The following is a 15029-nucleotide window of genomic DNA, read 5'->3' as shown; positions in this document are numbered from 1 at the left end:
ACTGCCATGGAAGCACTTGGGATGTGCATTGGTACATGCGAATTGATAAAAAGTGGTTATTTCTGTCCAAAACTTATAAAAAGCTACTGCTAATAAACTATTATTCCCAGAGACCCTGGCTGATGCTGACTTCACATCTGATCCGTGGTTATCTGTGACAGCTCCAGACAGAAAGTCACCACCTGTCCAGACATGGACGTGCCAGCACCTCCCAAGCACATACAACTGGCAGAGCTTTAACAGCCTGAGCAAGCACTTTCAAACATCTTACACTTTGCTGTGAAAGTCACCTTTGCTAAGCGCAGTCCTTGTGTCTCTAACGTATTTTAGCATATGTACTTCATGGCTTGTTTGTAATTCTAGTCACATGAACAACACTGCTTACAATTTCTCTGTTCAAAACCAATCCAAGCAGAAAATGGAAAAGATAGTGCTTTCCAGAGATATTTCTTTGCACTTAATTAATAAAATAATACATATTTAAGGCTCCTAGTAAGATAAAACTTAAACCAAACTTCTGAAAATGCCTAAGAGAATGTACAATTTATATTTGCAATACAAAGGCAAAAATAACTTCGGTCCTTCCAACAGAATTCAACACCACTAGGAAACTCTTTCATGGCACTGAGAAATTTCTCCAGTATCTCCCCTTAACCTCACTAAGCTGTTTGCACCCAGAAAAAAGCCTATAGTTAGAAAAATTGCTCTCAGACACTGTTGCAAGTCTGAAGGCCGAGATCTGAAGAGAGGCTTTGGACAAGGGTCTGTAGGGACAGAACAAGGGGGAACGGCTTTAGCCTGACAGAGGGGAGATTGAGATGAGCTCTTAGGCAGAAGCTCTTCCCTGTGAGGGTGCTGAGGTGCTGACACAGGGTGCCCAGAGAAGCTGTGGCTGCCCCATCCCTGGCAGTGTTCAAGGCCAGGTTGCATGAGGCTTGGACCAACCTGGTCTAAGTGGAAGGTGTCCCTGCCTGTGGCAGGGGGTTGGAAGTGGATGAGCTTTAAGGTCGCTTCCAAACCAAAGCACTCTCTGAGTCCATGATATATTTTTCTACTGGACTAAGATAAAACATAAGGATTTTGGGTGCTCCACTGAGCGTAACAGTAAAGAGACCAGTAGAACCCAAGATGCTGAAGGTCAATTCTCAGGCTTTTTTCCCCATGCACAAGCCAGATTCAGATCATTTGCTTGGTACCTTGTCCTCAGCTAGCAGCATTCAAAAATAACCCCGGTTTAAAATAAAAAATACTTTGGAGGCCTATGACAGGCAGCTGCAAGAACCTGAAATGTTAAGACAAGCTACTGGTTTGGCACATCCTATGTTTGCTGCTCTGATAGAAGGACTTCTCACCCAGCCCTCTTTTAGAGGAAGAGAGTTTTGTGGTATTCTGCTGGCAAAGGAAGTAAGCCCACACCTCATCTGGCCAGCCCACCTCCTAGCCCTTCAAGAGGCACAGAGAATGTGCAAGGAGCAAGGAGTAACAGGGAGGATAAATACCGGACCAACAGAAGGCGGCCCTGCAGACTAGACATGCTGGAAAGGCATTAATAAACAACTCCTACTTGGGAAGTTTGCTTTCACGGAGAACTAACACCGCTGGGGGATTTCTCCATCCATCTAGAACGATGGAGGGAAGGTTTAGATTGGACCTTAGGAAGAATTTCTTCACTGAGAGGGTGATCAAGCATTGGAACAGGCTGCCCAGGGACGTTGTCACTGTCCCTGGAAGTGTTCACAAACCGTGTAGATGAGGCCCTCAGTGACATCGATTAGTGGTGGCCTTGGCAGTGCTGGGGAACAGTTGGACTGGATGATCTTAAAGGTCTTTCCGAAATAGTTGATTCTATGATTCTACGGACATGACTTTGAATGCCTGCTCCCTGGACAAGGGAGGCTTGTCCAGGGGCAATTCTCAAGCCCTCTGCCATGCCCAAACTTGAACCCCAGGAGAGGGGAGGCTCTACCCAGGTCTCCCAGCTGCCCCACAGGCAGCATGATCCTAGCCATGGAGCCCCTGCTCCTCCTCCTTGGGCAACCTTCCCTGCTATCTGGAGGGAAGAGAAAACACTGAGCGACCAGTGGAAGGGCTTTCCTACTCCTGCCGTCACTGCTACCACCCACTGCTGTCACCCACAGCTCTGGGAGCTTCCAGTTTCCCAATTCTTTGGTGATTTAGGTGCTCTGCAACATCAGCGGAGTCAACAGCTCCAAAAGGCAACTCAGTGTAATGTGACCCAGGTCCCACTCTAAGCATGGGAAGACATTATAATTCCCTAAGCTTTCTTCAAGCATCTAAAAGTGAAACTGTCTTTTGCATCCGGAAATGCATCCAGTAATGTTGTCTCCATTTCTAATGCTGTTCTGTAATATGCATCAGACACAACAAAGGGATAAGCAACCATAACCAGTCTGATTAAAAACCTGCCTGCAGGAAAATACACAAAGACAAATGAATTGCAATCTATGTAATGGTAAAAGACATTTTTGCAGCTAACAGGAATCTGGACAACTAAATATCTTGACCAGATTTTAAAATAACAACAAGCCCCACAGCTGTTGACAGGTAGAGACATTCTGAAAGCTATTCCTTGCCTAACCATCTTAACAGCCATCTTATCAGGAATGTAGCTTTTCCCAAAGTCTGGCTACAAACCAAGCATACACCATGCACCTCTAATCTCTGTTAACAGGCTTCATTATGTCCAGCTCATTCCTGTCTTTTCAACTGAAACATCCACTTGAGAATTCCTTAATGCTGTCACTGACAGTGAAGTTCTCTCTTTCTTCATCCCTTCCTCCTTAATGAAAGCCTTTCAGGAGGGAGAGCCTGTTCTTGCGGCAGAAACCTACTCTGCTAGAAAGCAAAGGGCTTCAAGGGCACAGCTAATGTCTGTATTCGAATTAAAAAACTAAACTGCTAAGAGGAACTCTGACACAAAATAAAAGGTGCTGATTATGTTTTCCTTGTGTCAGCAGGAATCTGGTGAGTAGTATAATGCTCTGTCCTTCATGCTCAGGCTGTGTTGCAGGCACAGCTAGGTAAGGCCATCTTTCAAGAAGCTCCAGCAGTCACTACATTGTAGGGAAACCCAGTGCCCACAGCCTCACCTGCCACATACTGCAAAGAAATTATCTCATTGAGCCAGCTCTAGCAATGCCACAATGTTATCCTCCTTGTTACAATCAGTTACAAACCACTCAACACTTCTCAGTGGTCCAGGACCAACAGCTCTGGAACCTCCGTTTTTCCTCATCTCTCCAATTCCACAATGCTCTGCACTGGACTAGCACCTAACCCTCTCCTGCCAAGCAAAACAGAGACAAAGCCTTTCCCATCCTGCCACCACGCATACAGTGTCCAGAGAAGCTGTGGCTGCCCCATCCCTGGCAGTGTTCAAGGCCAGGTTGGACACAGGGGCTTGGAGCAACCTGCTCTAGTGGAAGGTGTCCCTGCCCGTGGCAGGAGATTGGAAATGAATGAGCTTTAGGGTGCCTTCCGACCAAACCAGTCTGTGGTTCTATACCCTTCTTTTCCCTCTTATGCTGCTTCATTAACTAAAACTCCAGTGTTTTCCTCCAACCCACTTAAAAACTCACGTCTTCCTTGTGTGGATGGCCTGTAAGCCCCCTGAGGGGTGTAAAGCAGTGCACACTGGAGCTGCACACATGCCCTCCTATCAAACCCACCTCAGCGACACTGCCAATGTAACCATGTTACTTCACATGACAACTATTTCTGTCATTCCAAACTGTCAACTTCAGTAAAAAGAATGACAGCAAAGTTATCACCATAAGCTTTAAGAAACAAGATACAATCAAGAAAACATATATGTTCAAAAGCGAGTGAGAATCCAGCAAGGATTACAATTCTAGATCAAAAGAGATATATACTACTTACTTGTGTTCAAGCAGAGACCCCCACTTTTTCTCTCATTTGCTCAAGCTGTAAGACAACCAAAAATAAGGGTGACCAGCTCGTGCTGCATCTCTCATTTCATGGCTTAAAATGCCATGCTCACAGGAACTGACGCCCCCATCCCACTTCCGACCGTCAGTGTGGTTGGGTGACTCAAAGAACAGAAACGTGGCAAATGCAGGCAGAGGAGCTTTACTGAGCATAAGTTACAGGAGATTGTGGTGAGTCTGCAGAAAAATGTTCTCTAGTTTTATGTTTCACACATGTCTGAAATGCAACATATAGGATGTGGATGGCTTGGAAGCTTGAATCTTTCCGAAGTAGAAGAGAAAGCTGGATGTCTTTAAAAAGCTTTCTGCTTGGTTTAATATTATATGCAAGAACAGTCAGTAACAGCAGTAACATGCCACAGAAACAAAGCAAACCGGAAAACGTCGCTTCTCAGCACTCAAACTCTCAGGCTGCTTCCCAGCCCCTCTGGGAAATGAAGGGCCCTGGTACAACCACATATAATCTCCCCAGAAGGGTTAGACTGGGTTATCTAAATAGCTTTCTGCTATGAAACAGCCGCAGAAGTGACAATAAATGCAATTCAGGAGGCTGGTTAAAAGGTTTCCATCAGAAGTCCTGAAAATTTTCAGTGCTGCTTCTCTCCTCCTGCTCTCCCAGCAGAATCCTACCATGGGAAACCATCAAGGAAGAAACAAGCTGTAGAATTTTCAACTGAAACACTTTACTTCAGGGCAAGAGCCATCCCTGGGGAGCTGCAGGAGGGCAACTGGTCTGTGTCCTCACAAGAAGTTCACACAGCCTGCAAAGCACCCCAAGGTGTTTAGTCTGAGGCGGCCTGTGAGGAACCTGGTAAATTCAGTTTAACACACATACAACACCACAGAAGTATCTCCAGAAAGAAAAAAGATTTTTCACAGAAAGAACCAAATAGCTAAAATAAACAGATCTGTACATACAAAGCACAAGGAGCAGCTTCCACAGACCTGCAGTACTAGGAACTGGGATTTTGCGATTTACTTTACTTTTATCCTGTTCTACTTTTAAATGCCTTCAGTGAGGATGTTTCTTTTAACAGAGATTTCCATAGTGTCCCCAGGATCACTACTAAACATCACTGCCATAGTATCTTCCATAAACTTACATCAAGACTTCCCACCTTTAATTTACTTTTAAAGCAAATTCCTGCATGCTAATCCAAGTAATTCAAGGCTGAATCATCTGATTCAGAACTTACATACTCTTGAGAAACCAGTTTTCGGCTCTTTTTCTGTTCTCAAAACCAGACCAAAGGCCTGTCATATCACTGAGCACCGCTCCTAGCAGTAAGCTCCCCACGTACAGCCATGCTGCACACCCATGCGGGAGAGCTGCAAGCGGACGTAGCTACACAGCTTTCATTGAAATTAAGGGTATTTGTCTGACCACTGACTACTTCACTATGAATGGGGAATGAGATTTCACTGTTCATTCAGGTGGAGATTGGACTGAGAGCAGCCCTGAGGAGAAGAACTTGGGGGTGTTGGGTGAGGATAAGCTCCCCATGACTCGGCTTCAGTGTGGTTTGAAACCAGAACCCTCCCGTGTGCTGGGCTGCACCCCCAGAGCATGAGCAGCAGGTCGAGGGAGGGGATTCTCCCCCTCTGCTGCGCTCTGGGGAGACCCCCCCCTGCAGTCCTGATCCAGCTCTGGGGCAACAGCACAAGAGGGACGTAGAGCTGCTGGAGTGAGTCCAGAGGAGGCCACGGAGCTGCTGCGAGGGCTGGAGCAGCTCTGCTCTGGAGCCAGGCTGAGAGAGCTGGGCTGGGTCAGCCTGGAGAAGAGAAGGCTCCTGAAGGGGAGACCTTAGAGCAGCTCCAGTGCCTAAAGGGGCTACAGGAAACCTGGAGAGGGGCTTTGCACAAGGGCCTGTAAGGACAGGACAAGGGGGAATGGCTTTAGCCTGACAGAGGGGAGATTGAGATGAGCTTTTAGGCAGAAGCTCTTCTCTGTGAGGGTGCTGAGGCGCTGGCACAGGGTGCCCAGAGAAGCTGTGGCTGCCCCATCCCTGGCAGTGTTCAAGGCCAGGTTGGACACAGGGGCTTGGAGCAACCTGCTCTAGTGGAAGGTGTCCCTCCCCATGGCAGGGGGTTGGAACTGGATGAGCTTTAAGGTCCCTTCCAACCCAAACCACTCTGGGATTCTGTGATTTATGACTCTTTCTAGTGCTTCTCTGTTTTTACACACTCATTTCAGTGCTGTCTCTCTATCTATTACAATCTCGGTTTTATTGCTCCATCCAGAACAATATCTAACCCAGGTCCTGTGCCATGCCACTCAAACCCTCCTCTGCCTCTGGGACGTTTCACACCTGACCGTGCAGATAGGCATTACTCCACAACTGTTATAAAGAAATCGTCACGGAATTTTAGTGATTCTTTTAATCTGATTTTATTTCACTTCAAGAATTAGCTTTTCCACAGACGTACATTAGCCTTTTCCTCACAACAGTCAAGCATACTTCTTGTCCCACTCAACACTGACTGGACAGGGTACTACAGCACAGTTCTCACTTTCTGTTCTGCATGTAAATTAACAAACCTCACTCCCCAGACCCATTTGTCCAGCAAGAATTACTGGTGGTATTGTTAGTTCAACACAGAAGGCAGGACTGATCTGTCAGCATGAGCTGACAGTCCTGCCTCCCAGGACTGCCAGGTGTAGTTTGGTCACCAGGGCTTCTCCCTTAGACATGGGTTAGCTGGCAAACCGCTATTAAAAATGGGCTATAAAAGTTATTTTTAAGTATTTGCTCTACATTTATAAGTACGTATGTGTATAAAATTTATATACATTTATATAATATACAACAGTCAGGAGAGGATCTTTGAGCCACAGAAATTAAGAGCCTCACATCTAAGTATGTATTAGAGCACAACATAGGTGTGTAAACCAAATTCCTTTATACTTACTATGTGACAAGGTAAAGAAAACACAAGCATCTCTTAGAAACCCTGCTGCTAGAAAGTCATTACGCACAACCTCACACTGGGGCAAGGGAAAAAAACCCAGACAACAAACCTAAGCAGCACTCGCTTCTTGTTTTAGGCTTTTCATGGTGCTCTGACTACAACTGGCCAGGACACCACTCAAAGGCAACACAAAGCAAGGATTCTCGAAAGATCGTTCAGATATTCCACATTCCCACCAAAGTGGGAATGACAGCCTTTGCTGAGGTGTGATCAACTCCACTTGCTGCCGACAGAGAAAATTTAAAATACTTTTCCAGGAGAAAAAGGCAGAATCTAGCATTAACTGCATGGAAGGTCATTTTCCCTAGCCAAAAAAGTGGTATTTATTATTTTATTATTATTTTCTAGCAGGCTGCCAAGCCAATTGTCACCAAATACAAGACAAAAGGAAAAGAATAGCAGCTGAAAGGGAGGTAGGACCAGTTTCCAACCCCAGTGATTCCAAAGGGGCTGCAGAAGAGGAAGTAGGAACCAGAAAAACCATACCGAGAACAGAATGAAAATATACTCACTTAAAAGGAAAATGAGAAAGAAACCAAAGTCAAATACCACATAACACACTCTCCACCAGAATAACAATAGGTACATTAAAGCTCGAAACAGAAACATTTTCTTTTTTTGTATGAAACAGGATACGTTGCTGCAGCCAACAGTCGTTTACCTGTGTCTCCCCAGGTTATTAGTGACATTAAAAAAGCTGTTCTTTTTAAAGCAAACCAAGTCCTCTGTTACCATCCACATGGACACTGAGGTCAGGACTGGCTGCACTGCACAGCACCTAGAAGCCCTTCAGTGGCTAATAAACCTCTAAGTGAATTTAATTTAAACTTTGCTGGAGTTTAGGTGGGGGTTGATGGACTTTATGTTTGTTTGGGGGGCTTTTTTTAAGTAGTTATGTGTGTTCTCTCTTGTGTCTTAATTCAGATATTTTAATCTCTAGCTCTCTGTTCCTGCTATCTGAGCTATGATAATGAACTACACAGTCAACGACCTGACTGATGCCACTGTTAAAATCCATGTTTTGCCACATATCCAAGTGGCAATCCTCAAGCTCCTTCTTCCATTTTGTGACAAACCTGAACCAAAGTAAAAAAATTTTTTTTTTTTTTTTTGCTTATATTCTGTACCCCTCTAGAGAATATGAGTCTGCCCTTAGCTCTTGTTTCCATAGCGACTGACACAGGAGCCCACCAGCAACCTTTGCAGTGCAACAGCATTTCTATCACATCTCAGAACTTGGATACATCTTACCAGATCTGGTCCCAAACTTTGGCAATATAATTTAAAGCCTCCAGTGACATTCATATGCAAGGGATGAAGAAAATATTTTCAATTTATAAAAAACCATGTTTAATGTCTCACTCTAGTGATGGAGACTATTCAGAGGTAAGTAAATCCTTGAATTTAGCTATAGTTTTCTTAGAATTTACATGCAGCCTGCTTTTCACATAGGCATAGAGTAAACACTGGGGGATACTGAACATCAAATCTCTATAACTGGAAGGCAGAGTTATGAATTTTCATGATTTAACAAAATAAAAGGGACAGGCTATGAAAAACTCATTTTTCTGGAGGAAGCATTTAGCTGACTTTTCCCCCTGAAATGGAATCATTGAATTACTCTAGGCTAAAATAACAAGCACAGTAACTTTCCATGACACCAGGATCAAAGGTAAGACAAAAAAAAACCAACCCTGAGACTCTTCCATCTAGTAAGGAAAGCAGGTTATATGATGTATAAAGATTGTGGCAGAAAGAGTGACAAAGCAAACGAGAAGCAGCCTGGGGCAGATGTCAGCCAGCATGACACTGTGGGTGATGAGAGCCCTGCTCACAGCACACACCAGGAGATCTGGCCATCAACTGGGGCTGTCAAATGACGTTTCTCTAGAACAGAAAGGTGGGCGGGAAGAGAAGAGCAGCCAGGCTCATCTCCTTGGTGCATTCAGGTGTTGTCTTATTTTGGCATTCTGAAATGCAAAGCAACTTGTTTAACTTCAGATTTCAGGCTTAATTCCTGCAGCAGGCAAGGCCCAGATATCAGACGTCCAAGTTGTTGCAACTGCCTAATTTAGCAGATGGAGGGAGAACTGGGTTTTCGTTCATGTATTTCATCACCTTTATAATGAAACCCAGCATTCAGTCATTCATCAACCTTGGTTTGCTTTGGTTTTCTCTTTTGCAAAAAGATTCACTGAAGATGGAAGATAACGCACCCTCATTTATTCCTGATTTCTTACTACAAAAAAAATTTAGTGGTATTATATAGTATTGGGCAGACAACATACCTGGAGAAAAAAAAATTAAGGTCAACACTTGACACAGACTAGAATGCTCTCTAAGGAAGTCTTACTGATAGACGAGCATTTCTCATCATAATTTTACCACCATATTTCTCATTCTAGCAAGGTGACAGGAAGAAGAGACATTTCTCTGACCCACAGGCTGTCCCCCTCATACCACCACTGCAGCGTCCTGCAGCAAGAGCACCACTGTTTCAACTTACCTTTCCCTCCCTCTTCCTCTCCACAGTTCAAACTGGCTTCTCATCCCACCCTTTTCTTGTTACTAATTCAGTTTAACTCTGGTCTCTGGATTCAGAGACCTGAATGTTTCTTGCACAACACCAAGATGCTCACCCAGGGACTACCTCTGGTCCCCCAGAAGGGAACACCCCACACAAAACTGTCTTTGATTCCTATGCAGTGTCCTCAGACAGGAGCTGAAAGCTCACTGAGGGCAAAGTGTGGTATGTGGCTGCAACTATTGTTTTTCACCACGGATTTCCTAAGTTAAAGCTGCCATTTGTTTATCTGACGACCTCAGAGCCCTCACTGATGCCTGCAACACGGTCTCTCCTCTGAGAAGATGCACACGCTGGACCCCTGCTGACAGGATGCAGGCAGAACCGTTATTCAGTGGTCCTGAGATTTCCCCTTAGATGAGCACAGAGCTTGTTTGGGTTTTTTTCTTTTTCCCTTGACAGGTTACATTATGAAGGTTACTCCTTCATTATGATGAAGGAGTCCTGATTTACAATTTCACTGATTATGCAAATCAAAGAACATATTTCAAGCTAATAACACTTCAGGGACTTCACATCTGTACTTCCTTAACACAGGAATCATAACGCCAGAGCAATCTATTATGGTAAAAATCTAGAGAGTCTATACCAATTGGACACTAACAAATGATCCCAGCCAAAGCCATTTCATTTGTTCCTTTTGGATTACCTGCATCTGGTGATTTTACTGTCTTGAGGAATCTCTCCCAAGAACAAAGAGGAAGACAGCGGATCTGCAATTCCCAGAATTGTTTATATTGTGGGAAGGGAAAGGGGATAATAAAAAATAAATTAAAAAATGAAGGAAAAGTGTTACACTGCCCACCTTCCAGTCATTTAAAAGACTACATAAAGGTGAGAAACAGCTAGATGCTAGCCCTGATAAGCCAGATTCCAGCCTTCATTTAAAACTGTGTCATAAAAAAAGGCTTTATGTGCTTCATTTTTCCTTTTACTAGAAGTGTATTGATTGTTTTTGCTAATGACCAAAGCACCATGCAAGACTCTCACACTGCTCAGCTGATGTGCTTGTGGATCTTCTTAATAGCACACATTACAATGACTAAACTGTCATTTAACAAGTAAGAAGAATAAAAAATATTCTTTGCTTAAGATTCGGTGACAATATATTATCTCCAACAGTGTCCCAAACAACTGGTTTTCTTTTTTCATCTTGAATAATTTTATTAGTTTTAGTAAAACAGTAGTTAGCCTCTGCTCATTTCAAAGTCTGTTTAGGTACTAAATAAAAAGTAGGTAAAACTCAGCTCAGATCTTTTGCTTTCAAGGAGAGGACCAGCTTTCCTGTGTTACCACCACATGCTGTCACCCCATACTGTAGAAGCTGAATTTTCTTTACTTCATTATTGAAAAGCATAATGAGTATTTTTACACTGATGCACTATTCTGGTAGCAGAGCTGCATGTTGCAAAATACAGAACAATTTCACAGTAGTGCATTCGCAGTAGTTCACAATAATCATTAAAGGAGAATATATTTAATCTCTTAGTGCTTCTTGGTAACTCCCTACTCGAAGATTGAATTTACAGAAAATGACCAAGTTGCAGAGTCTTTGAGGGTGGAAGGGTCTTCTGGAGACCATCCAGACCAACCCCTCTACTCAAAGTAGTAGGGTCATGCAGAGCAGGTTGTTCAGGACCTGGTTTGACTATCTCCAAGGACAGACACAAGGGGCTTGGAGCAACCTGCTCTAGTGGAAGGTGTCCCTGCCCGTGGCAGGGGGTTGGAAGTGGATGAGCTTTAAGGTCGCCTCCAAACCAAACCAGTTTATGACTCTGTGATAATGGTATGACATCTATAAGAATTATTATTTTTTCCTATTTACTACAATGTAACAAAAGAACAATGTAAATTGTTCTTTCTCAGTAAGGAAGCACTTTATTGGAAAAGGAGACAGAAGAAAACAGTTTATTTCTATCTGGTAAGGTTGAACATGGGCAGGAACCGGAGAGGACTGAACAGGTCACTGTAGTACCCTCTGATGCACATTGGAAGACTGAGCATCAGATGGGGCCACAGCAGCAAATGCAGTTTAGAGCAGCTGTATACAGCACTGAGAGGCTAAAAACAAGAGTATCATTAGCTCTGAGCTACTACGTCATGACTGTACTTGTGACAAAGCAATACTTGGCTACTGCAAAGTCATTACAATGGAAGCCACAGAGTGGCCCAGCCACCAGGAACCTAGATACCACTCCCTGGAGACACTGGGCAGCCTACAACAATGACCAAAGGCCCATGCCACACTGCACTGGCTTCTCAGCTAACTAGAATACACAATCCCTACCACCATCTGTGTAGCTTCAGGCTCTGCAGACTGCGTCCCTGCAGCAGATATGAGCCTGCCAGGTTATTCCACATGCTCCTGACGTCAAACCCCATGTTGCTTCCAACTCCAATGGAATATACAAGCATATTCTATATTTTGCAGATGGAGGAACCAAGAGCAAAGCACTAACATCTCCCTCATCTAGATCAATGCTTCTTCATTCTATGATTCACAAGTCTCTAAGGGCTGAAGTGAGAGCAAGAAAAAGAACCTGGAAAGGTTAAAGGTGATCCACACAAACAACACACAGATAAATAAATTCAAAGAGACTGAAAACCACTGAACCGGCTCCAGTATGTTGGATCCCAGAGCAGAGACAGAATGGTATAAAGCACCCTTTACATTTATTTCAGCCTGGCAAGCTCTAAAGAAAGCAACACCATCTCGAAGGCCTGTAACACAGACTACAGAAAAAAGCTACAGTAGAAGGAACTATTATTAGTTTTCCCAAAAAACTCCAGCTGATTTGTTCTATTTGTAGCAACTATTTCATCTCTCCTGTTATCTTTAAATGCACTTTCATCAAATTAGTAACTACAAGATGTGAAAACAAGAACATTTTGTATGCACCCAGGTGATTATTTGGGACAACAGTTATAAATCACAAACAATAAAATCCTTATGACTGACAACTATATCTTCATTCTAAAGAAATAAACATATATACTTCATCTCAAAAATGCATGACAACTCTGCCAGTAATGATTTTAAAGACATTCTGAAGAAATCTGAAGCTCAAGATGAAGATAAACAGGTAACAATTTCAGAATCAGCTCATTAACCCAAAATATGTATTCAAATTAATACCCTGAAAATAGTATACATTTTCTCTCACTTACTTAGGTGATAGCTTTCAATCCTGACATAGACTGTTTAGTCTATCATTACGTGCAATGTGACTGGCAACCAGCATTTTCAAATATAAATGTATAGCTAAGAAGGATAATTATCAACCATACTACTTGCACAGGACATACCTGACTATTTGTGTTTAACATTTTATTGCATAAAATGCATTTACTGAATCACAATTGCTGTTTCAATAATTACTGGTTTTCGTGAAATTTCGGTGTCATTATTCCATACTGTCCTTTTATGCATAGAGAATACTCAATGCATACAAAGATACTTGCTGGCAAAGCTGCGTTGTTAGGAGAAAAGAGAACTGGAAATAATGAAGGGATGCAAAAATAAAAGTGATTACAGAAATTTAGAAGCTATTAAGAAAAATGCACAGAATTTTTGTTATAAGAAAGAGTAAAAAAAGATCATTACAAGATTATTTCAGATCATTAATGACTCTTGTATTTATAATTCTGAGCTCTTACAGTCATTGACAAAGAAAGTATAATTTATGTATATGATCACAATTGTATCAGTTCTTAGAATGGGTTACAGATAACTGGGTTTTGTTTGGTTTGAGCTTTTTTAGATCTATTATCACATATTGGCTTCAGCTAGCCTGAACTGCTGCCAACGTCGCATCACAAGAAGATGAATGAGACACCTTCTAAAGCAATATCTTTACATCTAAAGTGAGAACCTGAGTTAGCATCATCAATAAACAATGACATGGTAATACCAGTACATCTCCAAATTCCTTAGTACACGTTCTGCCTCCCTGGGAATACACTGCTTGGTGCCACTCAGAGTGATCAACCCTGATCTCCAGGTTCCCTCAGCTGAAGCCCTGCTCTCAAAATGCAACAACTCTGGTCAGGTTTCATTATGGACGACAACAGAGGAAAAACTGTAACCATCAAGCAAACAATTGTTTGGAGGTGGTTTTCAACTTAAAAGCTCATTTGCACTAATGATCAGGAAGAATCCTCTATTTTGTTCACTGCAAGATGCATGCTTGCTGATAAAACAACCAGAATAAAACTAGAGACAAATGGAAAAAAATCTAGTTACTGTCTCCAATTTTCTGGTCATGGATCCAAGCGGATTTCTTCTTTCTCACTGTGATGCGCCTTCTCCACCCAGTTAGATATGGGAATGCAACATCTACAGCCTTATTTTCCTAACCAGGCATCTAGGAAAACCATTCTTTGACTGAACAGATGCTTCTTCCTCTCCACAAAGCAGCCAGTTTTGGTTTCTCAGATGCACAAAAAGGCAACATCCTTTGCAGAAGGTCTATGTTAAGAGAAAGGCACATAGCACAAGATCTACCGCTGAGGAATACTATGTTAATCTTCCATTTTCTGAAACAAGGAGATGCATTTGACAGAAGCACGACTGGCTTAAGTATAACAAACATTAAGTGTGTTAATGATTGGTTAGTTTTGCATTGACAAGTTGAATTTAGTGGATACCCCATACATGTTTTAGTAATCTCAGAATTCTGTACATGCAATTTAAAAGCATTCAATGATATCTGAATGCCAGAGTGCATAGCATACACAAAGCACGTACAGTTTTCAAAGTAAGTGACCTAACCAGAGATGTTCCCCAAATATTTCATTTCACTGATCTAATCTGATGACGGAATTACAACAGTTAGATTACAGTTAAATCAAATAATTCCTTATAGCCATGAAAACTATACAAACTTTTTCATATCAATGAAAAATCAATTTATCATGTAGTCTAAACTGTACTATACTCTGGTGTTCCTCATTATTCTAAGCAGTAAGATATATCTTATTTCAAAACATTTTCAGAATTACAAATATAAAAACTAGAGCCATAACAATAGACTAGTTTCTCTGAACATAGAACTAAAATTATGATCACATTTAACAGCATAAAAATCCAATCCACTCAGCAATCTGTTGGAAATACAGATGATCATGTTAAATTAAATCACTGGGCCTTGGCATTTAAAAAAAAATAAAAAATCATCACTTGAAAGGCAGATTGCAGGATTCATAATGACTGCATTTGAAGTGTCAATGACTACCAAATCACGTAGTTTTGATGCTCAAAGAGGATGCAAACAAGTTTATTAAGAGTCACCACCATCTGGGAATCAGGGACTGGGAATCGTGGAGCAGGAGTCTCTGTTCTCCCCAAGGAAATACACCACATGGCAAGACTATCATTACAGTTGTTATTTACACCATACCATAGATGTTCAATGACATTTTACAGACAGATAAAAGACTAAAAAGCCCTGCCCTCGGGCATCAAATTCTGCTAGGACAGAACAAAGCCATATGAGCAGAACTCGTGT

The 15029-nt window shown here is 42.3% G+C and overlaps 1 protein-coding gene across 12 annotated transcripts in view; it reads right to left on the bottom strand.

The window, feature by feature from the left end:
- Window positions 1-15029, bottom strand: part of FGD3 (FYVE, RhoGEF and PH domain containing 3) — a 121775-nt gene that overhangs the window by 58678 nt on the left and 48068 nt on the right. The window contains exon 1 of one of the 12 annotated variants that reach the window (XM_030500877.1): window positions 3901-3963. The exons of the other annotated variants lie outside the window; for them this stretch is intronic. The gene's annotated coding sequence lies outside the window, so the exon portion shown is untranslated. Of the gene's footprint in view, window positions 1-3900; window positions 3964-15029 lie in introns of those variants that run through there. 12 annotated transcript variants of the gene reach the window in all.

The sequence above is a fragment of the Strigops habroptila genome, chromosome 11 (genome assembly GCF_004027225.2).
Source record: "Strigops habroptila isolate Jane chromosome 11, bStrHab1.2.pri, whole genome shotgun sequence".
NCBI lineage: Eukaryota > Metazoa > Chordata > Aves > Psittaciformes > Psittacidae > Strigops > Strigops habroptila.
The sequence above is the reverse complement of the archived record's forward strand: the minus strand, read 5'-3'. Positions and strand labels throughout refer to the sequence as shown.